At 39.4% G+C, this 27,994-nt stretch overlaps 1 protein-coding gene and 1 long non-coding RNA gene across 2 annotated transcripts in view; one reads left to right on the top strand and one right to left on the bottom strand.

Moving 5' to 3' along the window:
• Positions 1–27,994, top strand: part of tcerg1l (transcription elongation regulator 1 like) — a 602,997-nt gene that overhangs the window by 182,556 nt on the left and 392,447 nt on the right. The gene's annotated exons all lie outside the window — the stretch shown is intronic.
• On the bottom strand, positions 13–27,952 carry LOC140185764 (uncharacterized). The gene is made up of 3 exons (XR_011882721.1): positions 27,877–27,952; positions 721–841; positions 13–580 (listed from the first exon to the last, which is right to left on the bottom strand). It is a non-coding gene; the product is annotated as an uncharacterized lncRNA (long non-coding RNA).

The raw sequence follows: 27,994 nt of genomic DNA, 5'->3' as shown, positions 1-27,994 counted from the left end.
GCTTGAAGTTCCAGCATCTGCAGATTTCCTCATGTTTACATGTCTATAGAAGTTCGTTAAAGTTTTAATGTCATGCCAAATCTTTGCAAACATTTAAGGAGGTAGGGGTGCTGCCATGCTTTCTTCATAATGGCATTCTACATCTTCTGATGTTATGTCTTTTCCTAATAATGATTTGAATTAATTTTTTACCAAGAAAGTCCCCAACCCCCTCTGCCCACCTGCCTGACTTTCCTATACAATGTCTATAGTATTGAAAAATGCAAAATTGATCTTTGATACAATGATTTGTCTGAAAACATGGATGGCTGGGTTGGTAAGTTTGCAGACAATGCATGTATCTGTTTACAGCAGCACTTGTTGCAAGTTTAGTCATTTGGATATCAGTTTGGGACACATCCAGGCATAGTTTGATACATGCTGAAACATAATTAGATGTAAGAAAAAAAAGTACTTTCCCTCATGAACCATTCCGAATGGTGGAAACAGTTTGTTATAAACTATAGGGACTAAGATACATCCATTCTCCCTACTCTGCAGGAGTGTGCCATTTAGGTCAGTGTTGCAGGACTTGTGGGACCTAGGGACAAGCAAAAATACAAGTTAGCAAAGGCATTGGCAGACTATGAATGAACAGGTCTGCATTTCAGCATAACCCGGGTAGAAGAACTTTTAAATGCTCATTGTTACCCATGTACTATCTTTCCCAAAGTACTGTACCTTTTTCTCACTGTTGATCCTTCTTTGTCTCCCAGCGGCAGAGCTTCATTGCTCCTCGGTATAACACAGTGTCTGGGGAACGGTATTTATGCCTTCTATGTTGTCTTCACATACTTTATGCCTAGTGGATTAAGATTGTTACTTGAAGTAGAAAGATAAAGTCTGATCCTTCTGAATGTTATCTCAATGCAGATTTAGCCTCATTGATAGCAATGTTACATTGGCTACAAAAATCAATTTCTACTGTTTTGTTTTTGCTCAAGTACCAGCTTTTTGTATATATACATATAAAAATAACATCTGTTCTTGTCTAATTGAATCAGGTCCACTTGAAACAGAGAACTAGGATTCAAGTATATTAGTTTCTAATGAATGCTGTTGCATTAACAAGGATGAAAGCATATAATCCTTAAAAATGGACTGAGTTTTACAATTTCTTATATTGACATTTCACAATAATGAAAATAAATCATCCATTATGATCAGATATTGATGGCCAGATCCATGACATCAAGGAAGCAACTTCACAGTGAACAGATTATTGCTGTACATGATCATTTATCCGACTAGCATAGGGTTTTATTTAGCAATTTCAAATGCACTTAGTAATTTAATATCTCATTCAATGCCCAATCCAGGATCTTCTCTTTGATCTTCAATACTCACTTGCTGTGTTGTGATGCAGTAGCTGTCAGCATAATTAATACACTGATATTCAATATGTGGTGGCAGTTCATTATGAGACAAATAGAAGTGTTGGCAAACACACCACCCTGTTGTAAACTGTCCTTTTAGAAATTGCACTTATTTTTCCAGCCATAAAAATATCTGACTTCAAAGAGGCCAGATGTGGACCACTTAAGATTTAAGTTGTCACTAATGAGGTGCAGTTTATGTGTTGGGGTGCTGTGTTGGAACATGTCGTAGGAACTGAACGGGTTAATGAAGTAGGTGAGGGTCATCACTTACTGCAGAAAACCATCCTTGGCGGGCTGAGTGAGATCTAATAGTTTACACCCACCCAACAATTACCTGACAACTTTGTTAAGATATTGTTAAAATAAATTACTGCATCATTGGTAAATTTTCATCTAAACTTATATTTTAACAGTTAGCAAATACACTACTGGTAGAAATGTTTTGGTTATTTGCAAATATGTTCTGTCATCTACCCAGAGCATAGCCCTCCATAACCTTCCTAACCATGTACCTATCCAAATTTCACTTGTATTGAAATCAAACCCACGTTCACCATTTCCGCTGGCATTCTCACCATCCTTTAAGTGAAGAAGTTCCCCTTAAACATTTCATCTTTCATCCTTAACCCATGTTCTCTAATTCGAATTTCACCCAACCTCAGTGGAAAAGGCCTGCTTGCATTTACTCTATCTACAAACCTCATAAATTTGTATATCTCTATTAAATCTTCCCTTATTCTCCTATGCTCCAGGGAATAAGTCCTAACCTATTCAACCTGTCCCTATAACTGAGGTCCTCAAGTGCCAGCAACATCCTTGGAAATGTTATCTGCACTGTTTTAATCTTTTTGATATGGTATCTTTCCTGTAAGTAGATGATCAGATAGCACACAATACTACAAATTAGGCCTCACCAATGTCTAATACAGCTTCAGCCAACTCCTGTATTCAGTACCTTGATTTATGAAAGCCAATGTTGCAATCTCTTTCTTTATGACACTATCTACCAGTGGTGCCACTTTCAAGGAATTATGGATCTGTATTTCCAGACACACATGGGCAGCAGCTTGCTTTCCATACAGCACTACCCTGGCTTGCGTATCTAGATAGTTAGGATACAGTATCCATGCTCAACCCTGATCAATGGAGGCCTCAGATCTCCAGACCCTCTGTTTTACAACTCTCCACAATGCCCTATCACTCACCGTTTAAGTCCTACCCTGGTTTGTTCATCCCAAGTGCAACACTTCACACTTGTTTGCATTAAATTCCATCTGCCACTTTTCTACCTATTTTTCCAGTTGGTCCAGATCCTACTGCAAGCTTTGATAACCTTCCTCACTGTCCACTGCATTTCCAGTTTTGGTTTTAATTAGAAAAAAATTCACTTTGCAGGTAGGTGCAATTATTATACAAATTCAGACTTAAAATTTTGCAGCCTTGCTGATCAGAATTTAAAAAAACTATTATTGTAATAGCTGGAAGAAGGAGTGTGCTTTTGACTGTGTAATCTTTGAAATCAAACTTCATAATACCACCAATAGAATTGAATAGGCCAACAGAGTATCTGTGAAGGATAAAAAATGACAGCTGGGTAGGGTTTCAGTATGAATGATTGCAAACTATTTAGGGTGTGTCAGAATTAATTTAGGTCATCTGAATTGAGCAGGACTCAGGGTGGGTGAGGTCACCGGAAGAAGCTCGGGAAGTATGTCAAGTGTTGACAGTGAAAATACTACAGAGAATAAGCTGATGAAGCTACAGCAGACGCCGTGGAGTCAAGGGACTTGTTTTAATTGTTATGGACATAGAGCTGATCTGGAGAGATCAACACAGCAATTGGAAAGAAAAACAGCAAGCTTCTTTACTCCACTGACTCCGCCAGTCTAAACGCCTGCTTCCAGTGCTAACTGCATTGATCTAGCTTGCATGGACTCATATCAACCCTTAGATTTTATTGTTAATTGTTTGTGAAAGTGCAAGGTAATACATCAAGTTATCTATCGAGATTTATTTGAGAGATCTTACTGAATTATTAGTTCTGTTTCCTTCTTCATGGATGCTACTCGACCTGCTGAATAATCCCAGCATTTTCAGTTGCTATTTTAAGTTCCCAGTATCTACTTTCTTTTTGCTTTTCATATTTATAGTCATAGTCATACTTTATTGATCCCGGGGAAAATTGGTTTTCGTTACAGTTGCACCATAAATAATTAAATAGTAATAAAACCATAAATAGTTAAATAGTAATATGTAAATTGTGCCAGGAAATAAGTCCAGGACCAGCCTATTGGCTCAGGAATCTTTTGGATTATTTAAAAGATCCTTGGTTAGTTTCAATCACACAACAGTTTGGGATCGATAGTTTTGAACAAAACTAAAGTTACTGGTTTCTCTAAAGAGAAAGCATACCAGCTGTCTGAAACAGAGAGCAAATAAAACAGCATTTGTGGAGAAAGAAATATTTGTTCCTCTCCTTTGTGCTCTTTCATTCTTCATCTGCACAGAGAGACAGTATAACATTATGGAAGCCCAAGGTCCATAGTTTGATAAAAAGGTGCTTACACTTATCCCAGACTAGATGGGCTGAGGTGCGGTTGGAGATGTCATGAGTGATTCAATGGGGAGGGCATGGTTGCAGATTGTACAAGGATGGTTGTTGCTCAAAATATGGTGGGGCTGTTCTGGTATAAATCATGAGGAGCTGTGTGAACTGGAAGCTGGAGATTAGAGAGGGTGATAGTAGTGAACAGAGGAAGGGAGGTAGGAAGAGACAGAGGTGGGATTTAGGGGGAAAGGGAGATTTATAAGTGAGAGTTTAATGAGAGAAGGAAATTGTGAAGGGCAGCTCTGGTGAATAAGAATGAAAGACCAGACAACAGGGAGCCTGAGTTCATACATCCTTCAGATCAGGAGCAGTAAAGAGAAGTTGGTGAATTGGAGCACATTTGAGAGAGAAGCAACCAATAAAGGGGTGGATAAACCTGTGAGGCTTTGTCTGGTGAAAATACTGAAAGATTGGTTCCACTTATTGGTGAATGTGCTGGATGTGTTTTTACAAGAAACACCAAAGAGAAGGTTAGAGAAAAGGATCTTTGTATGAAAGTGTTTAGAGAATGGTATTCTCTCCTGTATAACTGAGACAATGACTATAAGTGATAAGTGAAGCCAATTCTGTGGAGATTTGGAAGATAATGAGAACACTCACCATCTCTGAAACATTCAGCTCCCACAGATTTATTAGCTTTTATCCAACTAACATCACTAGATCTTTTTAAAGTCATGCTAATTTCTTTCAGCTCCTGCTTTACCCTAGACAGGTTATCCTCCACTATCCACGAAAGACAGAAATTTCTTTACCATTTTATAATTTCTTATTCTCCACCTTATATGAACTTCTATTAATCTTTTTTGATATCTATAGAACATTTTCCAGTTTTTAGAGGGTTTTTAATAGATTATTCTGACATTTTCTTTTCTCTTTCCTTATCAATTTGGTCTCTAGTGCTGAAATCTTAAAATTTTCTTAATCTTCGGGGTTACTGCTCTTATAATGAGAAAATCACAACCTTTATAAGATCAGTGTTATAATATTCACAATTATCAACTGATGAGACCTGCAGGAACAGCTATAACCCAATTGATTATCTACATTATAGGTTACAAGCCTGTTTCAGTCAAACGCAAATTTTTGATCCTTGTCTTTTGAGCTGTGCTGCCTCTGAGGTTGCATTTTCTAGTGTAATACCATTGAGAGAGATGATGGGAAAGATTTGTGCTCAAGATCTGATGATGCAGATACTGTAGGTTCAACCAGCTGGGTAACATGCTTACTTGTAAAAACCTTAACATTACAAGAACTTCATATTACTAAAATATACTATGGAAAAAAGCTTATTGTGTTGTATTTCTGACGGAACATAAAAATAATGTTAGTCATGTGGGATTGAACAATGTTCCATGTCAGATGTTAATCTAGTCATAATGTCCCGTGATGAGTTGAGTACTGAGTGTTCAATATATTGTGAAATGTACCGAGGACAATGAGTATGTTTTCAGCAATGTAAAGTTATGTAATGTTGCTCTTAATTTAAATTCCTCATAAACTGTGTAGCAAATAATAGCAATTCATACATTAAAGTTAATATCAGTAAATTGAGTATTCACATCAGCTGATATAAAAAAGTTGCTAAAAACAAACTATTAGAGAATAATTGTAAGTGGATGGATTTAATTTCACGGGAGATATTACAGATGCTCTAAACGTTAAAAGTTTACAGAGAATGGTGCAAAGAAAAACAAAAAAAAATATCCAGGGAATAGTGGTTCTGTGGGCAAAAAAGCCATGTTGATGAGGGAGGTTGGAGGAGAATGGCTTGTTCAAGCAGACAGGAAAGCGACAGTGGTGTTCCTCTCTGAATGCACGGCATGTTGAACCTTGACATAGATGCACTGCAGCGGCAGAAAACCATGCACATACACTCAGTGATCATTTTAGTAGGTACAGCAGGTACCACTACATGAAGCATTGCATAATATACATAATAGGACTGGTGGTCAAATCTCAAGTAGCAATGAAGCTACATTTAAGCCAAGCCAATTATATGCAGTAGTACATGTTTCCTTCCCTGAAGAACACTCAAAATTATGATAAAAAAAGTATAGCTCATAATAAACATACAATTTTCATTAAAGTTAGTTATTTTGACAAATTGTTTATTCATTTTCATTCCATACACATTATTAAACTACCAAGATATGAATTAATGATAATTGATCCTTCCATTCCCCACACTAAAAGAGAAAGATGCTATATCTGTTTACTGTTCAGAAGACTTTGTAAGATACCAAAATACCAAAATGATATATAAACTGGTAACAAAATACGTGACAATGATTTAGAATTGTCATCCAGTTAATTCATAGATGTGAGTTCAAATCCCCACTATGACTGTTTGAGGATTCACAGACAATGGATTAAATATATCTGGAATAATGACCTTGCATCAGTAATAGTGACCATGGAAGCCACTTAATTGTTTTAAAAACTTAACTGATTCAAAAGACATTCTTAACAGAAGGGTGCCTGCTACCATTATCTGCTTTGGCTCAAATGTGCCTTCAAACCTGTTATGGATTGGCCTGTTAAGTGCTCCCTGAAATGGCACTCAGTTTTATCAAACGGTTATAGAAAAGCTGCACACTCGACATCAACCTGTTTGATTCATAACAAAGCGAGAGGCTATTAGATTTTGCCAGTTAACTGTCAGGAGTTTTGTGCCACAATTGGGAGATTTATTGAACAAACTGACATAATCATACTCAGACAATTGTGTCATCCTAGGTTGCATCATCACCTCCTCTGTATGGATCTCTATGTCAGGATAGTTACATGATAGCTGGTGACTGTGAAGTAAAATTACTCAGAAATAGTGATTATGGTGTATCACTCGTGGGGAAAAGAATCAATGTTCAGCAGTGTAACACTGAAAGAAACAACACTATGCAATTGAATTTAGAGGCAAACACAAATCCAGTATAACTTGAATAAAGCAATGTACAGATTGTTCCTGAATTCCCCTAACTTAGAAACTTTTTTATTCGATCTATCTTAAAATTATTTTAACTTAGATTTTTGTTTTGCTTGTGTCCTGCAACTTTAAGTTGACATACACCAAAGACATGGAAGAGAAGCATATTACCAGGCCAAAATGTTCAAAGTTTAAGTCTTGTCTGTACTAAGTAAACTGACATTAATTGGGTATCTGATGGTCAGGCTCCATTTCCACTTCTCATGCTGATGAGTGTGGAATTCATAATCCAAAATTCTGTTTAAGCATTATTCTAAATGTAACATTTTACTTCAACCAGTAATTGTTTGAGAATGTGCATTCAGTGTTAATGATCTTATTAAAGTCCTTGTTCCTAGTTAAATGGAATATTGAAGCAAGTTAAAATGCCATAACTGCAACAACTCTGCAATTTTAACAATGGTAATCTCCCTTGGTTTATAAATTACATTCCCTGACTTAAGGATGTATTATAAATGTTTAGAATTATGTATGTATTTTGCACATAGATTGTTAATATAAGGATCCCAGAAAAATAAATCCATGTTTTCAAAAATAATAAGTATTAACAATTAATACGACTAATGACAAAGAAAGATACTAAGGATTATATTTGCTGTTGTGTCAGATCCAAATGAGAAAAATCCTTAGAAACTACAAAAGCACAAGCTTTTCTGTGTCATGTTGATAACGTTGGTGAACCTGGTGAAGAAAGAGCAACATATACAAAATGCTACAGGAACTCAGTGGGCCAGGCAGGACCTATGGAAAAGAATAAACAGTTTGACATTTCGGGCCAAGACTATTCATCAGTCTTGATGAAGGGTCTTGGCCCGAAACATCGACTCTTTACTGTTTTCCATGCTGCCTTGATGCCGAGTTCCTCCAGCATGTTATGTGTGTTGCTTTGGATTTCCAACTTCTGCAGATTTTCTTCTGCTGGTGAAGCAAGAAGTCACCAAGCAACCTCCCTGCCTCTGCATAATACCCACTTCCTAAAATCTGTATCAGCATAAGTTAAATATTTTGGTGAAGAGCCCTGACAATTCTGATGGCCTGCAGTGGGAACTAAACACGACTTTGCATTTTCAATGATATAAATTAAGTGGTAAATATAGTGCCTGGCCTGCTGAGTTCCTCCAGCATTTTCTGTGTGTGTTGCTTGGATTTCCAGCATCTGCAGATTTCTCTTTGTTTGTAACTACTTGGAAATTTCTTTGCAGCCTTTAATGAGCTGAAAATGCCTAAGCTGGTAAGGAAGAGCAAGGCTTAGTTTTGAACTTGACCATCTAATAACTCAATCTTCTCACAATCTTTTGACATATTTAAATACTTTTGACCATTCAACCATGATCTGGGTCTAGAAAGCACTAAGGCATGATGCCAACCAAGAACTCATTTCAGCTTTCAAGCCCTAGAGAAATGTAAAGGAATAAGTCAGTCATTGTTCATGACTCAAATATTCCAACATTTAACTCACGGGCCACTTAGATGAAGGTGATATGCATTGACAATCGGCCTTTTGGTTTAGATAAAGTGCTGCAAGTGCAGGATAGCGTGGATCATTTGGGAATCAATTTATTCACTTGTGTGAGATGACTGTAGAATTTGAAGGGTTTTGAAAATTGAGCTTTTGGGGGAAAGGGTTTCTACAGGATTCAAAGTTGGAGATTTGTTAGTGTTGGAAATTTAGAAGGATAATGGTTGGGGGGGATGGGTAGCACTGAAGTGTGAAGGTTATTGGTAGCATCTTAATACTAGGAATACTGGAGTGTTCCAAATCCTAGTAGGGAACAGAAAATCAATTTCATTGAAGGTCTCGGGCTGGGTTTCATATAGTATCAGAGATAAGGTGTTTACAGATTAAACCAGGTATCAAGGAGTTGGGAGTGGGGTTGAAGAAGGGGTTGCTCTTAGAAAACCATTTGCAAATATGAGGATATTGATAGCAAGAGAGGGCCACTGGGAGAAAATTCTGAACTATAGACATACTAGAAAGGTGATTAGATGCTTCAGACTCCTCAGTAGCAAAGTAAGTATTATCAGCCGATCAGTCCTGCCAAAGGGTTTCGACTGGAAATATTTACTATATTTTTTTCCATGGATGCTGTCTGGCCTGCTGAGTTCCTCCAGCATTTTATGTGTATTGTATGTATTATCAATGCCCATTTAACTGAAACCAAAGTGTGGCCAACTCTCTAATAAAGGTTCTTGCATGTCATTCAGCATGACTACATGTGCAAAATAGCTTCTGTATTCTCAAGAAAACTAGATTGAATTATGCCTTTGCAAGATGCCCACAACTCCTAAATAATTTCTCCTGATTATTATATAGATATATGAGGTTTGACAACTCTGGTCCCAAAGACCATCCCAAATTCTCTGCGGGATGGGTGGTATTTGTGGTTACCTTCTTGCAATTATGATTAAATACCTATAGACTCCCAGAAAGAAAATGCACGAAATTTTAAGTTACTGAAGAAAAGTTGGTGTATTTTTGAATGATTTGATTTAACTGATCATTACAAACTCTAAAGCCAAATACTTATGCAAGAGTTTCATATATGAAAATAGTATAGATATGAGGCAGCCACAAAAGGGAAACCTCATATTGCTGCTTTTCTATTAATGAACTTTGTAGGTTGAACTGTCTTGAACAAAAGAAAGACCTCAAAATTCTCAAGTCATATAATCTTTTAATATTCTAGAAAAGTTAATTTTACTTAAAACCTGACACCTAAACATGATACAATGTTTTAAATGTTCTCTTTGTTAGAAAGTGATTGCCACGATTGATTCTCATCAGTTTATATTCTCTTGTAACTTCAGGATTTGATTCATGTTGTTTGATGCTGCATTTGCTCTGTTCTGCTCAAAGTCTTCATTTTTACTCTAAATATTGATTTCATAATGGGACTACTTGCTCTTTGTTACGAAGAGAAGAGTTGTTAAAAAAAAGCATGGATGAAGATGATCAGGATAATGAAATCAGTTTCACTAGCTGTTTCCTTTACATACATCCTTCTCTTAACACAAGATGTACACCAACAATTTCTCAGGGCAAGAGGAGAATGCACATGAAGAAAAAGAAATGGGACAGAAACACTATCAGTCTGCTGCCAAAGGAGAAGAACATAAATTACAGACTATTCCTTTCAATAAGTAGAGTTTGACTCAACAAGTACATTCATCTTACACCTCTCGGTTTCCCATCCACATATCTTTACAAGGTCACTCATTTTCCAGCATTTCTGTCATGGTCTTTCATAAAACAAGCATTTACATTTCTCTGCTGCCATCTATCTTTCAGCTGCTATAGAATAGGCTGACATAGAAACATAGAAAACTTACAGCCCAATACAGGCCCTTCAGCCCACAATGCTGTGCCGGACATGTACTTACTTTAGAAATTACTTAGGGTTACCTATAGCCCTCTATTTTTCTAAGCTCTGTGTACCTATCCAAGAGTCTCTTAAAACACTCTATTGTATCCACCTCCACCACTGTCGCCGGCAGCCCATTGCATGCACTCACCAATCTTTGCATAAAAAACTTACCCTGACATGCCCTCTGTACCTAATTCCAAGCACCTTAAAACTGTGCCCACTCGCGTTAGCCATTTCAGCCCTGGGAAAAAGCCTCTGGCTATCCACATGATCAATGCCTCTCATCATCTTATATGCCTCTATCAGGTCACCTCTCATCCTCCGTCACTCCAAGGAGAAAAGACCAAGTTCACTCAACCTGTTCTCATAAGGCAATCCAGACAACATCCTTTAAAATCTCCTCTGACCCTTTCTATAGTTTCTACATCCTTCCTGTAGTGAGATGACCAGAACTGAGCACAGTACTCCAAGTGGGATCTGACCAGGGTCCTATACAGCTGTAACATTATCTCTCGGCTCTTGAACTCAATCCCATGGTTGATGAAGGTCAATGCACCGTATGCCTTCTTAACCACACAGTCAACCTGCACAACAGCTTTGAATGTTTGATAGACTCGGACCCCAGGATCCCTCTGATCCTCTACACTGCCAAGAGTCTTACCATACTATATTCTGCCATTATATTTGACCTACCAAAATGAACCACCTCATTTAATCTGGGTTGAACTCCATCTGCCACTTCTCAGCCCAGTTTTGTATCCTATCGATGTCCCGCTGTAACCTCTGACAGCCCTCCACACTATCCACAACACCCCCAAACTTTGTGTCATCAGCAAATTTACTAACCTATCCCTCCACTTCCTCATCCAGGTCATTTATAAAAATCATGAAGAGAAGGGGTCCCAGAACAGATCCCCGAGGCATATCTGTGTTAATTTGCTTCCTGTCCTTGAAAAAAGTATTATGATGTAATACTCATAATCTGATCTAATCAACCCTCTTAACAAGTATGTGTAAAAGCAGAACTTCTGTAGATTTGAATGGACATAAGAAATAGGTGCAAGAATAGGCCATTTGGGCCTCCCAACTGCTACACCATCATAGCTCATCTTCTACTTCAATACCATTTTCCTGCTTTACTCCTTGATTCCTCCAATATTTTGACATCTAGTTCTGGACTCCTCAGTCAGGGCAAACAATTTTATACATTTCAGTGAAGTATCTTTCATTTTTTTTTTGCATTGGAACGCATAGGCAACTACAAGATATATGTCAGGCCATTGTTTATCAATTACAGTTCAGCATTCAACACCATCATTCCCTCAGAAGTGGCAATCAAGAATCAAACCTGGGCTACTGTACCTTATTCTGCAGCTGGATCCTTGGCTTCCATATTGGGAGACCAAAGATAATGCAAATTGGTTATGACATTCCTCACTCACTAGCAGCTCAAGCATGCCTCAAGGATGCGCACTTAGCCAACTCTTCTACTCTCTCTACACTCAAAACTGTACGGCTAAGCACAGCTCAAACACCATCTATAAACTTGATCATGAAACCACTATTGTTGGTAGAATCTCAGATGAAGCTTAAGGGAGCGAGATACATCGGCTGGTTAACTGGTGTTGCAATAACAATCTCGGACTCAGTGCCAGTAAGACTAAGGAACTGATTATGGACTTCAGGAAAGGGAGGTTGTCAGAGTACATACCAGTTAGCAGAGTTTAGGGATAGTAGCTTCAAGTTCCCAGGTGTCAACATCTTAAAGGATTTAGCCTGCTTAAATCGAACACATTGAATCAATCTTATCAATCAATAAGAATGCACATCAATGGCTCTACTTTTAAGAGATTGAGAAGGCTTGAAATGTCATCAAAGAGTCTTATAATTTTCAAATAGATGTATGGTAGGGAGCATTCTAACTGATTTCATCACAGCCTATTTATGGAGCCTCCAACGTATATGAGCACAAGAGACTGCCGAGAGTTACATACAGTTCCATTACAGGCATAGCTTAACCACCATTGAGGACAACTTCAAGAGTCTGTCTCAGCCCAAATTATTGACTCTTTATTAATTTCCATAGATGTTGTCTGTAATGTTTTGATCTATTTCTTTTAGAGCAATGCCCCCTGCCCTTAGCACTACAGCACTTTTCAGACGTAAATGGTTGAGAAAAATCCAACTAGACTGGCACTCAATCAAAGATCTCATTGTGACATCAACAGGCAAGGGCAGTCCAAATGGTAGCACTACCCAGAGACTGGCACAGGTGCTTAATGCTAATGAGGTGTTTGAGAAGGGGACTGGTAAACTCAAAGGCATAAAGGCCAGAATTGAACTGGATGAAGCAGCAACACCAAGATTCCATAAAGCGCGTCCAATGCCTTACGCACCATGTCCTAAAGTGGATGCTGAACTGCAGACCTTAGAGGCATCAGGAATTCTCACCAAGTTTGAGTAGAGCGATTGGGCCATGCCCATTGTCCTGGTAATGAAGAAAGAAAAGGCTGGAACCGTTTGCATATGTAACGATTTCAAAGTGAGCATCAACCCGGTGTTGCATACTGTGCAGTATCCCCTGCCACAGATAGAAGACATTTTTGCATCTTTAGCAGGCGGGAAGAGGTTTCAAAGATTGACCTGTCACAAGCCTTTCTGCAAATGGAGTCAAGCAGGAAGTTCCTCACAATCAACACTCACAAGGGACTGTTCCAGTATAATCACCTCGTTTTTGGTGTCGCATCAGCTTCAGCAATTTGGCAAAGAGCATTATACCAAGTGTTCCAAGATATCCCAAAACACAAAGCTACCTTGATGACATCATCATGACTGGAAAAAATGATGAAGAGCACCTCCAGAACATTGGTAAAGTGCTTACCAGGCTGAGTGAGTACCTAGTTACAATGTTGAGCACTATTCCTAGAAGCCCATTCTCATGACATAAAGTTCAAGGATACCAAACAACTCAGCAATGCTAATGTCTTGTCATGTCTTCCACTACTGGCAACTGAAGAAGAAAAGTTTTCATACTGTGACCCAGCAGAAGTGTTCCACACTGCATTGGTGGACCAGTTACCGGTAACATATTCCGAAATACAAAGGGAAACAAGGAATGACCCAACATTTTCAAAAGTCTATGAAGTGGCAATGCAAGGATGGGCAGCTCATGGTAACCCTCTGCTTCCAGAGTTCTCAGTGAGACGAGACCAACTGTCTGTATGTCAAAGAATGCTGATGTTTGGATCTCCTGTTGTGGTTCCCTCTAAACTGTGGACCAGAGTGTTGGAAAATCTACTTGAAGGGCACCAAGGGACAATCTAGATGAAGAGTCTTGCTCAGAGCTACGTGTGATGGCCGGGAATAGATAAACAAATTGAATACTTGGCCAAAAGTTGTCGGGATGCCAACAAGTTCAAAATGTACCATCACACGTACTGTTACAGCCATGGGAGTGCCATCTTCACCATGGCAAAGAGTACATATTGACCTTGCTGGGCAATTCATGGACTCCATGTTTCTGATTGCTGTAGCTGCTCATTCGAAGTGGCTGGAAGTTATACCAATTAAGTCAACCACCTCAGCAAAGACTGTCTGAGGACTATCTTTGCCAGAAATGGCTTACCAGAACAAACTGTTAGTGACAACGGACCACAATACACATCAGAAGAATTCCAGGCTGTTCATGAAGAAAAAATGGCATCAGACATTTCAAGTCAGCTCCTCACCACCCAGCAACGAATAGGTTGGCTGCAACTTCCCTGGCACTGAAAGCCAACTTGCCATTTGTCTTCCTAACTGTGTACCGTACCTACTGTGCAGTCATGTTATACAAGGACATTAAAATTAATTTGAATATAACCACTTACTATTCTCTCACTATTTGACTAATACTCAGTATTTTTGGTTTTATTTTTATTGGCCAAAAGGGGTAAACTTACACTCACATTTTTCTTCCCTTGTACATTGTCTGCCATGTTGTTGCCTGTTTACTCAGTTTATCTATGGTCAAAGGTATCTTTGAGTCAAAAGAAATGTTGCAATTTCAAAATAACGTGTGCTTTCAGCTGGTATATGTATTTTTCTACGGACGATCTTAAATAGAAATATTTGCTCTGAGACCATGATAATACTGAAAGTGTGTTGGATTCTCAAGGGTTAAGAGGAATTGTAGGACATTCTCAGCAGATTGGTTTCCCAGCAATTGAACTCATTTGCAGATGTTATTTTGTGCCTGAAGTGGTTGACCATGAAACAGATTGCAAGATAAGCATTTCTAGTGTGAGTTACAGCGATCAGGAAATTAATTTGAACACTTTCATGCACTTATCAGAGCTCAGCTGATGTGCATGTAGCCATTATCAAACAATATTGACATAAATATCCAACCTATGACTTTTATTTTGTAAACACAAAAAAACTAAAGTACAAGTACTACAGCAATCAGTAAATGTGTATAAGTATGAATCAAGTGATGGCAGGAGGGGAGAAAAAATTGGAATTAGGTAAAGACAGGTTGGAGTAGATTTGGTGATACCGAAAGACTAGTAGCAAGGGAGATAAAAGGGATGAGTTTTGATGATATAGTTCATCAGAATCATGTTTAAAATCACTGGCATATGTCATGAAATTTGTTAACTTTGTGGCAGCAATACATAATAATAGAAAAAAAGCTGTCAATTGTGGTATGAATACATACATTAAACAATTAAGTCAAATAAGTAGTGCAAAAAAAAATGTAGTGAGGTAGTGTTCAAGGGCTCAATGTCCATTCAGAAATCAGATGGCGGAGGGGAAGAAGCTGTTCCTGAATTGTTGAATGTGTGCCCAGGCTTCCTCCTTCCTGAAGGTAGCAATGGGAAGAGGGCATGTCCTGTAAATTTGGTATAATTGATAAAGAAAACAATTGAATGATAAAGAAAGGGAAAAATGTCCAGAGGCTTGAGACATCCCTGTTGTTTGAAAAGGCTCATTTGAACCCTGTGCTTTATTGCAATCTTGTTCTTGTAAACCAATGAATAGGCAGTCACCCCAGGTAACATTTTGAGTTCATTTATAGATTGTAGTGTACTAATACAGAACATAGTTTTAAGATGAATGCATAGACAGGGTACAATTGATAATAGCATTGATTTCACATGGCATATAGAATGATCTGACTTTAATGCAAAACATTCATTTATTATTTCATATTTTGTTTTATTCTTAAATCCATTTTATTTGGTAGAAACTGACAAGCACTTCTTGAGTAGAGAAGAAGATGGATAATAATTCACTAACATTAGTACAGTACTGGACAGCCCGTTCAACCCATGATATTGTGCTGATCTTGATGCCATTTTATACAAAACGTTTTCCTCCTGTGTACTATCCATATCCCTCCATTCTCCACATATTCACAAATCTATCTAAAAGTCTCTTGAACTCCACCAAACTGCCTGATTTGCCTACTCTTCTTGGTGATCTATTCCAGGTACCTATCACTTTCCATGTAAAAAAAAAATGTCCCTCCGTCATGTCACCTTTAAACTTCCCACCTCTCACCTTAAAAACATATCCTTTGATATTTGACATTTCTGCCCCGGAGGAAAGATTCTAACTGTTTACTCTATTAATGCCTCATCATTTTTAAACATCTCGCCTCTTAGCTTCTAAGGAGAACAACCCACATCTAACTAACCTTTCCTTATAGTTCATAATTTCTAATCCAGGCATCATCTTGTAAACCTCTTTTGCACCCTCCACACAGTCTCCATATCCTTCTTAAAATGAGGTGACTAGATCTGTACGTAATACCCCAAGTGTGGCCTGACTAAAGTTTCATATAGCTGTAGCATGGCTTCCTTACTCTTACAATCAACACCTATCCAATCTAGGTAAGCATTCAAAATGCCCTTTTTACCACATTATCCAGTATAACCATAAACCTAGACAGCAGATCCCTCTATATCTTAATGGTATTAAAGGGTCCACAATTAATGGTATAATTTTCTCCTTACATTTGACCTCCCAAATTGCTACACCTCATACTTGTCTGGATTAAACTCCACCTGCTATTTCTCTGCCCATATCTGTAACTGATCTATATCCCATGGGATTATTAGGTGGTTCGTTACATTGTCCACAAATCCACCAATCTAGGTGTCGAATGCAAACTTTCTCACCCACCCATCTACATTTTCTTGCGAATCATTGAAATTTGTCACAGACAACAGAGGTCCCAGCACTGATCCATCCTTGCAGAACACCACTGGTCACAGACCTTCAGCCGGAATAACAGCCTTCCACCCTTGCCCTCTGTCTTCCATGGACAAGCTAGTTCTGTATCCAAACTTTCAATTCACTTTGGATCCTCTGAATCAACCTACCATGAAGGACCTTATCAGATACCTGATTGAAGTCCATGTAGATAGTGTCCACTGCCTTACCGTCTTCAAGCTGTTTGGTCATCTACCCAAAAAACTTAATCAAATTTGTAAGGCACAGCCAACCCTGACAAAGCCATGTTAACTGTCCTCATGCAGGCCATGCCTTTCCAAATGCCCGTAAATCCTATCCCACTTTATCCTCTCGAATAGCTTCCCTAGAACTGCTGTGATGCTCACTGCTTTCTAATTACCTGGATTATCCTTAATCCTTGACTCCAAGCACAAATTTCCTCCTTTATCCTGGAGTAGAGTTTATTTATCCTCTTTTTTCATAATATAAATGCCTTGTGGTTCAGGTTTATCCTGCTCACCAAGGACACTTCATGGATTTAGGTTTCCTAGTCACCTGCTTGACATTTTCCTGCTGTATTCTGCAAGGACCCAATCTGATTTAAAATTCCTAAACATAATGTATGCTCCATTTTCCTTGCTGACTAAATTTAGGATAATCCAAGGTTCCCTTACTTTGCTATCTTTGTCCTTACTCTTTATGAGAACATGTTAATCCTGAACTCTGAACTGTTCATCTTTAAGTAACTTCTATATGTGAGACATTATCTTGTCCAGCTGCAGCCCCTCCGGCCAACACCCCTTATGTTCTGTCTCATCCTATTATAATATGTTCTCCCAGTTTAGTGCCTTCCCACAAGATTTGATTTTATCCTTACTCATAATGATCTTAAATTATAATGAGTTGCGGTCACTATTCACAAAATGTTCATCCACTATCAGCTTTGTCACCTGGTCAGGCTCATTTCTCTAAATTAGGTCCAGTTGTGTCCTACTGAATGTCTTTTTAGAGAAGATGATGAAGAAGATTAAAATTAAAACTGTGGATGTTGTCTAAATTATTTTACAAAGCATTTGACAAGGTCGCTCATGGGAAGCTCATCTAGAAAATTAAGATACCTGGAATCCACGGTGAATAAATTGTTTGGATTCAAAATTGGCTTGTCCATAGAAACCAGAGAGTGGATTTCAATGGGACTTATTCTGGTTGGAGCTCCATGAGTAGTGGCGAACCTGTGGGGATCTGTACTGGGCCATCTGATATTTGTGATATTTTTAAACGGCTTGGATGAGAATGTAGATGGGTAAGATAGTAAGTCTGCAGGTGATATGAAGCTTGATAGTGTTGTAGATGGCATCGGAGACTGATGAATAACGGAGCAGAAGATAGACAAATTGCAGATATGGGCAGAGAAATTGGCAGATAGAGTTTAAACCAGTGAAATGTGACGTGTTGCACTTTGGGAGATCAAATGTAGAGACACTGTACGCAGTTACTGGAAGGACATTCTTGCTATGGAGGGAGTGCAGTTCACTGGGTTAATTCCAAGGATGGCGGGAATGTCATATGTTGAAAGATTGGAGTGACTGGGCTTGTATACACTGGAATATAGAAGGATGAGAGGGGATCTGATTGAAACATATAAGATTATTAAGGGATTGGACATGCTAGAGGCAGGAAACATGTTCCCGTTGTTGGGGGAGTCCAGAACCAGAGGCCACAGTTTAAGAATAAGGGTTAGACCATTTAGAACGGAGTTGAGGAAAAACTTTTTCACACAGAGGGTTGTGGATCTGTGGAATGCTCTGCCTCAGAAGGCAATGGAGGCCAATTCTCTGGATTCTTTCAAGAAAGAGTTAGATAGAGCTCTTAAAGATAGCAGAGTCAAGGGACATGGTACTGAATGTGGATGATCAGCCATGATCACAGTGAATGGCGGTGCTGACTCAAAGGGCCGAATGGCCTACTCCATTGTCTATCGACCCTTCAGAGTACTGATATACACAGTGATTTTGGGGAACAAGTGGAAAGCTCGCTGAAAGTAGCGATACAGGTTGATAGGTTGGTAAAGAAGCCATATGGTATTCTAGCTTTTATTAATTGAGGCATTCAGTTCAAGAGTGAGAAGTTGTGTTATCGTTCTTTTTCGCAGAGATGTTTAGTGCAAAAGGGAATGAACTTGAGGTGAGAAGTGGCATTCAAAGATGTGCAGAGCAACATTTTTGTGCAGCGAGAGGTGGTACTAGGAATGTAAACACGAGGAAGCACATCTTTCCCTCCCCCCCCCCGCTTTCCACAGGGATCGCTCCCTACACAACTCTCTTGCCCATTCGTCCCCCCCATCCCTCCCCACTGATCAACTACCTGGCACTTATCCTTGTAAGTGGAACTAGTGCTACACATACCCTTACACTTCCTCCCTTACCACCATTCAGGGCCCCAGACAGTCCTTCTAGGTGAGGCGACACTTCACCTGTGAGTCGGCTGGGGTGATATTCTGCGTCCGGTGCTCCCGATGTGACCTTCTATATATTGTCGAGACCCGACGCAGACTGGGACATCGTTTTGTTGAACTCCTACGCTCTGTCCACCAGAGAAAGCAGGATCTCCCAGTGGCCACACATTTTAATTCCACATCCCATTCCCATTCTGATATGTCTATCCATGGCCTCCTCTGCTGTAAAGATGAAGCCACACTCAGGCTGGAGGAACAACACCTTATATTCCGTCTGGGTAGCCTCCAACCTGATGGCATGAACATTGACTTCTCTAACTTCCGCTAATGCCCCACCTCCCCCTCGTAGCCCATCCATTCTTTATTTATATACACACATTCTTTCTCTCTCTCTATCCTTTTTCTCCCTCTGTCCCTCTGACTATACCCCTTGCCCATCCTCTGGGTTTTTCCCCCCCTCCCCCTTTTCTTTCTTCCTGGGCCTCCTGTCCCATGATTCTCTCATATCCCTTTTGCTAATCACCTGTCCAGCTCTTGGCTCCATCCCTCCCCCTCCCATCTTCTCCTATCATTTTGGATATCCCCCTCCCCCTCCCACTTTCAAATCTCTTACTAGCTCTTCCTTCAGTTAGTCCTGACGAAGGGTCTCGGCCTGAAACGTCGACTGTACTTCTTCCTAGAGATGCTGCCTGGCCTGCTGCGTTCACCAGCAACTTTGATGTGTGTTGGTACTGGGAATGTGCTGACTGGGGTGGTGCCTGATCGTAAGTATGATAGAGATATTGAAGAAGCTCTTAGATAGGCACATGAATGTAGACAGAGTGGAGGGACATGGACATCATGTAGGCATAAAGGACATTGTCTAGGCTATAGGTTGAAGAATTGAGTTCAAGAGTCAAGAAGTTGTGTTGCAGGATGTAAAACTCTAGAAAGGAGGAGGGAGGAGAAGTTGGTGACGCGATGCAGTGTGCATGGCCGTTCCGAATGATATCGTATGTGTTAACTAGGGGATGGAGACCGCTGTGAGAAGCATGGAGGAACACCTGGAGAAACTTCTGAAATGCCCGCTTCGCTGCCGCTGCTACTGTGCGATCGAGAATCTTCGGAGGGGAAGGCCCCAAATCCTTGGCTTTGCCTATTGCCTGTTGCCGGGACTGGGGTCGAAGTGCTCGGCAGAGATGGTGCTCAGTGTCGGAGGCTCGGAGTTCTCGGACGGACTCAAAAGTCGGCTGTGGTCGGGTGCTTCCAGAGTGCTGCATCGGCAAGTTTGCAGCGCTTGGAGCTCATGGCAGGAAGGGTTTTTTTTTCTTCCTTCTACCGTCTGCGTGAGATGATGGGACTTTCGAAAGACTTTGAGACTTTTTACCGTGCCCATGGTTTGTTCTTCATCAAATTACGGTATTGCCTTGCACTGTTGTAACTATATGTTATAATTATGTGGTTTTTGTCAGTTTTTCAGTCGGTTTGTCTTGTGTTTCTGTGATATCATTCTGGGGAAACATTGTATCATTTCTTAATGCATGCATTACTAAATGACAATAAAACAGGACTGCGTGTCGTCATAATCTAATAATCTGATCTAATCTAAGATCTAGTTAGGCCAAATTTAGAGAATTGCATTTAGTTCTGTTCACCCCATTTTAGGAAGAATTTTGAGGCTTTGGAGAGGGTGCAGAAGTGGTTTACCAGAATGCTGTCTGAATTAGAGTGAATGTGCTATCAGGAGAGGTTGGACAAACTTAGGTTGTTATCTCTGGAATGGCAGAGCCTGAGGGAAAATCTGACAGAAGTTTATAATATCATGAGAGATAGATAGCCAGTCTTTTTTTTCCCCCAGGTTTGAAATGTCCAGTATGAGAGAGCATGTGTTTAGGGTGAGAGGGGTTAAATTCAAAAGATATGTGCAGGCCAAGTTTTTTTTTACACAGAGAGTGATTGCCTGGAATGTGTTGCCTGAGGTAATGGTGAATGCAAATGTAATAGGGATGTTGAAGGGGCTCTGAAATAGACACATGAATGAGCAGGAAATGCAGGGGTATTGGCATTGTTTAGGCAGAAGGGATTAGTTTAGTCGGCCATTAGATTACTAATCTAATCAATTCGACACAACATTGTGGCCCATGGGCTCTGTTTCTGTGCTGTAGTGAACCATGTTCGATGTTCTTTATGATTTTTCCCCTCTTTGGACTCCCCACATGCTGTTTCAAGAACCTCTCTTGGATATACTGAAGAAATCCCACCCCGTCTAAGCCTATTGTTCTATTGAAGTTTCAATCAATACTGGGGAAGTTGAAGTCCCCTGCTATGACAACCCTGTTGGTTCTGCATCTTTCCATAATTTTGACGAGGGCATTTCCTGTTGTCATAAAGGAGACTTAAAGTAATTTGAGAAATATAATTTAAATTCCATGGTGTGTATTTACTTATCTTGTGTTTACTTTCATGAACAATTTGCTAATGATTGGAAAATTGGAAATCAGTCTTTCATAGCTAGGAATGGTTGATAGTAATGCAGAACTTGGTCTCTCCTGAAACATTTCCCTAAGGAAGTGGCCTGGATTAACCTTGCTTATAAAATCATCATGTCATCAATCTACTGTGAATAAACAAGAGTTTTCTGCAGCTTTTTTTTTTGCTTTAATGTAAGTGATTAGTGTTGACTATCTCTAAACAGAGTTACAGAAATGGATGGCAACATATAACATTTGGGAAGAATGTACATATCTGATGAATACTCATTTGATGCAGTAGTTATTTCATTCACTAATGTACAGTCAGTTGATAGAAAATGTAAGTTGTAATAAAGCTAAATGAATTTCTGTTCCTGGACTTGTCAGTCCAAATGTATTTAATTTTGCTGGACCATTTTTTTTTAGTCCTTGAATCATTCTGTCAGTTTGCACAGTTGAATGAAACACAAATTTGTCTTTACCACCCCAGGAACAGAGCACATTCCTGTCTAAACTGCTGCATTGCAGGAGTTGCTTTTATTCAGATGAGATGTTAAAGCAAGCCCCTTTCTGCTTGTTTAGTGGTTTTAAAATTATCCATTTGACTAAGAATAAGCTCTCCTGCTGCGCTGAAAACATGACTGCCTCAAACAACAACACTACAATCTTGTAATTGGTCATGCATCCTATTTCCTTTGTTTGGATCATTTTACCTGGGGATGAATGCTTTTCTAACATTAATAAAACCTATAATTTAGCTCTTAGAAATATTTTAAGAACTTGATTTAGCACCTCATTGAGTCATAAAGAGGTACAGCATAGGAAAAATCCATAGATCAACTACCCATTTACTTTAATCATACATTGATTACACTTATATTCGTCCATGCTTAGATCAACTTCCCCCCACCCAAAAGATTCTACCACTCACCTATGTACTAGGGGTATTTTTGCAGTGGCCAAATAACTTATCCATCTGCATGTCTTTGGTCAAATGGACAATGTGCAAATTTCATATACAAAGCATCCGAAGTTAAATTGAACTCCTATCTTCGGCACTGTAAGGCAGCAACTCTACCAGCTCATCTACAATGCCACCGTAGACCTCACCTGAAAGGTGCATTGCTGAACATGTTGGAGGCATGGGATGAAACTCAGAACACACAAAAAGGCCTGACCAGCAGAGTCCACTGTTAGCTGTTCTACTTCAAACATCACCGAAATTTTGGAAGTCCAGCAGTGATTAATTATTGTAATTTTATTATGCTGTGGGGCATTCTAATAAGTGATAAAAAGATGGTAAAAGTGATTAAGAGAACTGTAATAACTGATTTAAAAACTTTCATTATTTCATTACTGATAAAGAGATAAATTGCTCATGAATTATGTCACAGTGTTATGGGTGCCTACCATAGCTGAATTATTGGCAATATAGCCCAGCCAGGTGGAATGAGATTGCAAAATGAAGTAATGAGACATATATGTAGATTTGATAGAGTCTTGTACACAGAACAAATACAACACTGAGATCCATTTGCATATGTCTTCACTGGCGTTGTTTGTACAAAACATTTTTAACACTACATCTAGGTTGTACTTCTTTCATTCACCCCTATAGCTTTAAATTCCTGGGTGTTACTATCTCAGAGGACCTACCCTCGACCCATCATTTACTGTAAATGTAAATGCAAAGAAAGCACAACAGTGCCTCTAGAATCTCCTCAGGGATCTGTGGAGGTTTGGTGTGCCATCAGAAACTTTGACCAACTTCTATAGATCTGCAGTGGATTGTAGTGTATTGACAGGCTATATCACAGCTTGGAATGGGAACACCAATGCCTTTGAGTGGAGAATCCTACAAAAGGTAGTGGATTTGGCCCAGTGCATCACAGCTAATGCTCTCTCAACCACTGAGCTCAACTATATGAAATGCTGTCTTAGGAAAGCAGCATCCATCATCAAAGATCCTCAAAACCCAGGCCATGCTCTTTTCTTGCTGCTACCATCAGGTAGAAGGTGTAATGCCTCAGGGGTAACACCACCAGGTTCAAGAACAGTTACCACGTCTCTATTGAGATGTTCTCACAACCAATGATCTCACTTTAAGGACACGTTATCTTGTTATTTCATGCTCTCATTACTTATTGCTATTTATTTATATTTGTATTTGCATAGTTTATTGTCTTCTTATTTATTGTGCACTTGCCCTTTCATTGATCCTGTTTACTGTTACAATTCTATAGATTTTCTGAGTATGTCTGCAGAGAAAACAATCTCAGGGTCGTTTGTGGTGTCCTGTACACACTCTGATAATAAATTTTACTTTGACTTTGAGCTCTGTGGAGCCGATTCAATGGGCCAAATATCTTAATATTGCTCTACTCCTTATGGTCTCCTACTGCGTTCAATTTGTGAATAGAGAGCCCACTGTTTCCCTACCAGTAGAGGATATCTCTTATGCATAGATGCAGTTTCCAGGAGGCATTCAGTCAAATGTCATGCAAGAGATTCATGCAGATCTGGGGTTGTTAGGTAGGCATGGATATTGGCTGATAACAGAAAAAAAAATTAGCTGTGATAAATGCATTTTCAAATTGGCAATCAGTATTTAGTAGGGTACCACAGAGATCAGTGCTGGGGCCTCAAGTATTTATACTTTACATTAATAATTTGGATGAAGATGCCAAGTGTACTGTAGCCAAGTTTGTTGATAATTAGCAACTTTTGCGGAGAATACAGAAAGTCTGCATTGGATCTGAGTTTTTTTTTTAGTACATGGAACCCAAAAGTTTAAGATGCAGACATAGTAAGTAATAGGGAGCCTAATAAACAGTTAATTTATTGCAAGGACTATGGAGTATAAAGTTTGGGAAGTTTTGATGCAGTTTTACAGGGCACTTATGAAACTGCACCTTGAGCATAACATACTGTTTTGGTCTCCATGTTTAAGGAATGATAAATGGTAGTTGTGTTGGAAACTGTGCAGAAAGTTTAATTCCTAGGATGAAAGGGTGATATGTGAAAAAGTGTTGAAGAGGTTGGGACTATTCTAATTCAATAGAGCAGATATCTTACTGAAATATATAAGAATCTGACAAGGATTGACAGGGTGGATACTAGGGGTATGTTCCATAATGAACTTATCTAGAGTAAGGGGACATCGATACAGGATAAGAGATTACCCATATAAGGTGGAACTGAAGAAATTCTTCTCTGAGGGTCATGAATCTTTGGAATTATTTACCCCAGAAAACTGTGGAAACAGACTTTAAAGTGATTCCATTCAATATCAAAGATGGTATACCGAATACTACACAAAAATCTTAGTCTTTTAGTCTTTGCGGACATGCATGAAACAGAAGAAAACTTCAATGAATGAATGACAGAAAAATATCAGGACCCAAAGCCCCCCCCCCACTCCCCTCCAATGTACAACCAGTAGCAAAGCATCAAACCTCCTCACCCCTCCCCCACTTGTTCCAACACGAAGCACCCAGCACCCACCAAGCAAACAATAGCAAAACCCCCAAAGAGCCCATGGTCTGCAGTCCAACAAAAACTACATTCCATAACCCAGGACTTTGACATGCCATAGGCTCTCCCTCTCTCACTAACAAGGGACTGAGAGGTGTCAGCCCTTCCATAGCGAGAGGGAGACCAACAGATTGCTGTTTTAATGTTTCAATCTGAAGCACTGCTTGTTCAAGCACACTTGACTCAAGAATCAGCAGTCTCCCCCCCCACAACCCCAGAGAGAGAGAGAGAGAGATCACTCAAGTGCAGAGGCCTCCGATAGCCATACCCACTGTCTTGATGTTCTGATCTCTATGACGTTCCACTTGGTGACAAAAGTGTGGAGTTGAGTCATCCACAAAGAACTCCTGAGGCTACACGCCCAAAGGCCCCAACAACCTATGTTATCCAGGCCACTTCTGGAGATATTGAAAATGCTAGGCCACTTGGTGAACACTGGAAGTGGGAACCCACCACCATGTGGAACTGCAGTTTGAACACAGCTGTAGGAATTTAATCTGTTTCACAGATGAGCTCGAAGGAGTTGCCCTCTGGCACCATCTCACCACTTTCCCTTTTGAAAATATTTGAGTTGGACAGACATTTAGACTATAAAGAAGTCTAGAGGAATGGTTAGAGAGCAGGAAACTGGTATTGAGGCCAAGACTGAATAGACCATGCTCTTACTGAATGCTGGAGCAGCTGGAAAGGTCACTTGCCTATTACTGTTTTGGTTTCTTTCTTATTGAAAAAAAGCAGAAAATGCAGGAAATAGCAGTTGAGACAGCGTTGTGAAGAGTAACATTGCAGGTCAATGACTTTACTTCAATGGTGAATGTTATCTTAGCATACAGAGGAAGGAAGGGTAGGGTGTAAGAATAAAGGGGAGATCTATAACCCAGTGGAATGTAAAAATGTCAAAAATAATGACATCATGGAGCCAAAGTATTGCTGATGGGACCAGAGAAAAAACAAAAAAATGGATCTAGAATGGATTTGAAGAACTTAACTACAGAGCCTTGGCTTTCTTGCGTTGTACTAGTTTTTATAGCAAGCTGTTTTCATCTTCTAAATGTCTTGCATCATTTGCTAAAGCTTGCTGAGAGATTGATCATGCCTTTAGTCAGTACTACCTAGCTTGAGCTAATCCTAGTCACTAATAAAATTAGATCCATTGATGATGACAGAGGTAATTAACAGTGGATGGATGCTTCTATTGTTAAAATAGACAGGCAGCAAGAATATCTTAACCAGCCTAGTCTGTATTAAATGGGTGAATGATAATCACATATCAAAATGACTTAATTTAAGCAAATTGTCATTTAGCCCAAGCTCTGTTGGTATATTTGCACCTCATCTCTACAGAAAAGAAAGTCAAGTTGTGCTGAAAGTTAAAATAACCAGAGTTACAAGTTCTTGAAGTGAGATGGTAGAAACATTGCAGGGAGCCAAATAGTATACTCATTCTGATAAACTTCAAAGGTTTTTAAGGTGATAGAAATTAAAGGCACAATAAATTATTCTCCAAAGAGCATTTACTGCATTGGTCCATTATTTAGCAAATATATAACTTTATTGTTTGTGATTGGGCTTCATATTTTATGAAGAAAACCAATGTAATACATGTTTGTAAAAATTTAAAAGAGCTAAGTAAGATGTTCAGAAGTTGGGTTTAGTGAGTGAGATTAGATTAGATTAGATTGGATTAGATTATGAGGACACTTTTATTTGTCCTCGTTTATTGTCATTTAGAAATGCATGTATGCATTAAGATATGATACAATGTTCTTCCAGAGTGATATCACAAAAAGGACAGGACAAACCAAAGACTAACACTGACAAGACTACATAATTATAACATATAGTTACAACAGTGCAAAACAATACAATAATTTGATAAAGAGCAGACCATGGGAACGGTAAAAAAAAGTCTCAATATTCCGATTGACTCCCGATAGTCTAAGATAGCAGGCGGCAGAAGGGAGAAACTCTCTCTGCCATAAACCTTCAGGCACCAACAACTGTCGATGCATTGGAAGCACCTGACCACAGCCGACTCTGAGTCCGTCCGAAAACTTCGAGCCTCTGACCAGCCCTTCGACACTGAGCACCGAGCACCATCTCTGCCGAGCGCTTCGACCCCATCCCGGCTGCCAAGCAACAAGCAAAGCCGAGGACTCCGGGTCTTCCCCTCCAGAGATTCTGGATCATGCAGTAACAGCGGCAACGAAAAAGGCATTTCAGAAGTTTCTCCAGATGTTCCTCCGTTCTCTCATGCCTGTCTCCATCAAATCAGGATTGTGCACAGCACCCTACTTGACAGATAACAGATATCATTAACCGGAGTGGCTACGCAATCTGCATCGTGCCACCATCTTCTCCTCATACTCATGGAGAGTGAGAAAGTGAGAGACTGCCTGCAAAAATGAACCTCACCTCAGTGTTGTATATAATGACTTATATGTACTTTGATAGTAAATTTGCATTGACTTTGAGTTATAAGCACAGGTCCTATGCTGTACCTTTAACAACAATTTTCATTGATAAATGTGGAAATGGCCATAAAAAGCCCACGAGTCAAGCATCAGATCTATTAAATTCTGCCCATACTAATTTCCAGGTATTTCCAGTCTAGTATGTACCACACAGCTTTTAAATGTTTATCCCACATGTAGCATATGAAAGTATGTCCAGTTTTCTTTTTGCAGACGTTCCTTTGAGGGTCATAACCTATAAACTGCTTCACACCATTGTCAGGGTGTCAAAACAGCATTGTTAGCCATTTTAACACTAGCAGTGAAGAGAATATGAAGAGCAAGGCAATCAAATGTAAGTTCACAGAATAACTTTATCAGGCTTACTTACATATTGGTATGCTTAAAATGATGCATCAACATCAGCCCAGCATTCTCCAGTACTGTGTTGCATGTTCTCACAGTCCTTACAATGTAATGAGGCAAGACCAACCTTTGCAGGCACTTCC

The sequence above is a fragment of the Mobula birostris genome, chromosome 21 (genome assembly GCF_030028105.1).
Source record: "Mobula birostris isolate sMobBir1 chromosome 21, sMobBir1.hap1, whole genome shotgun sequence".
NCBI lineage: Eukaryota > Metazoa > Chordata > Chondrichthyes > Myliobatiformes > Myliobatidae > Mobula > Mobula birostris.
This window is presented reverse-complemented; position numbering and strand designations above follow the sequence as displayed.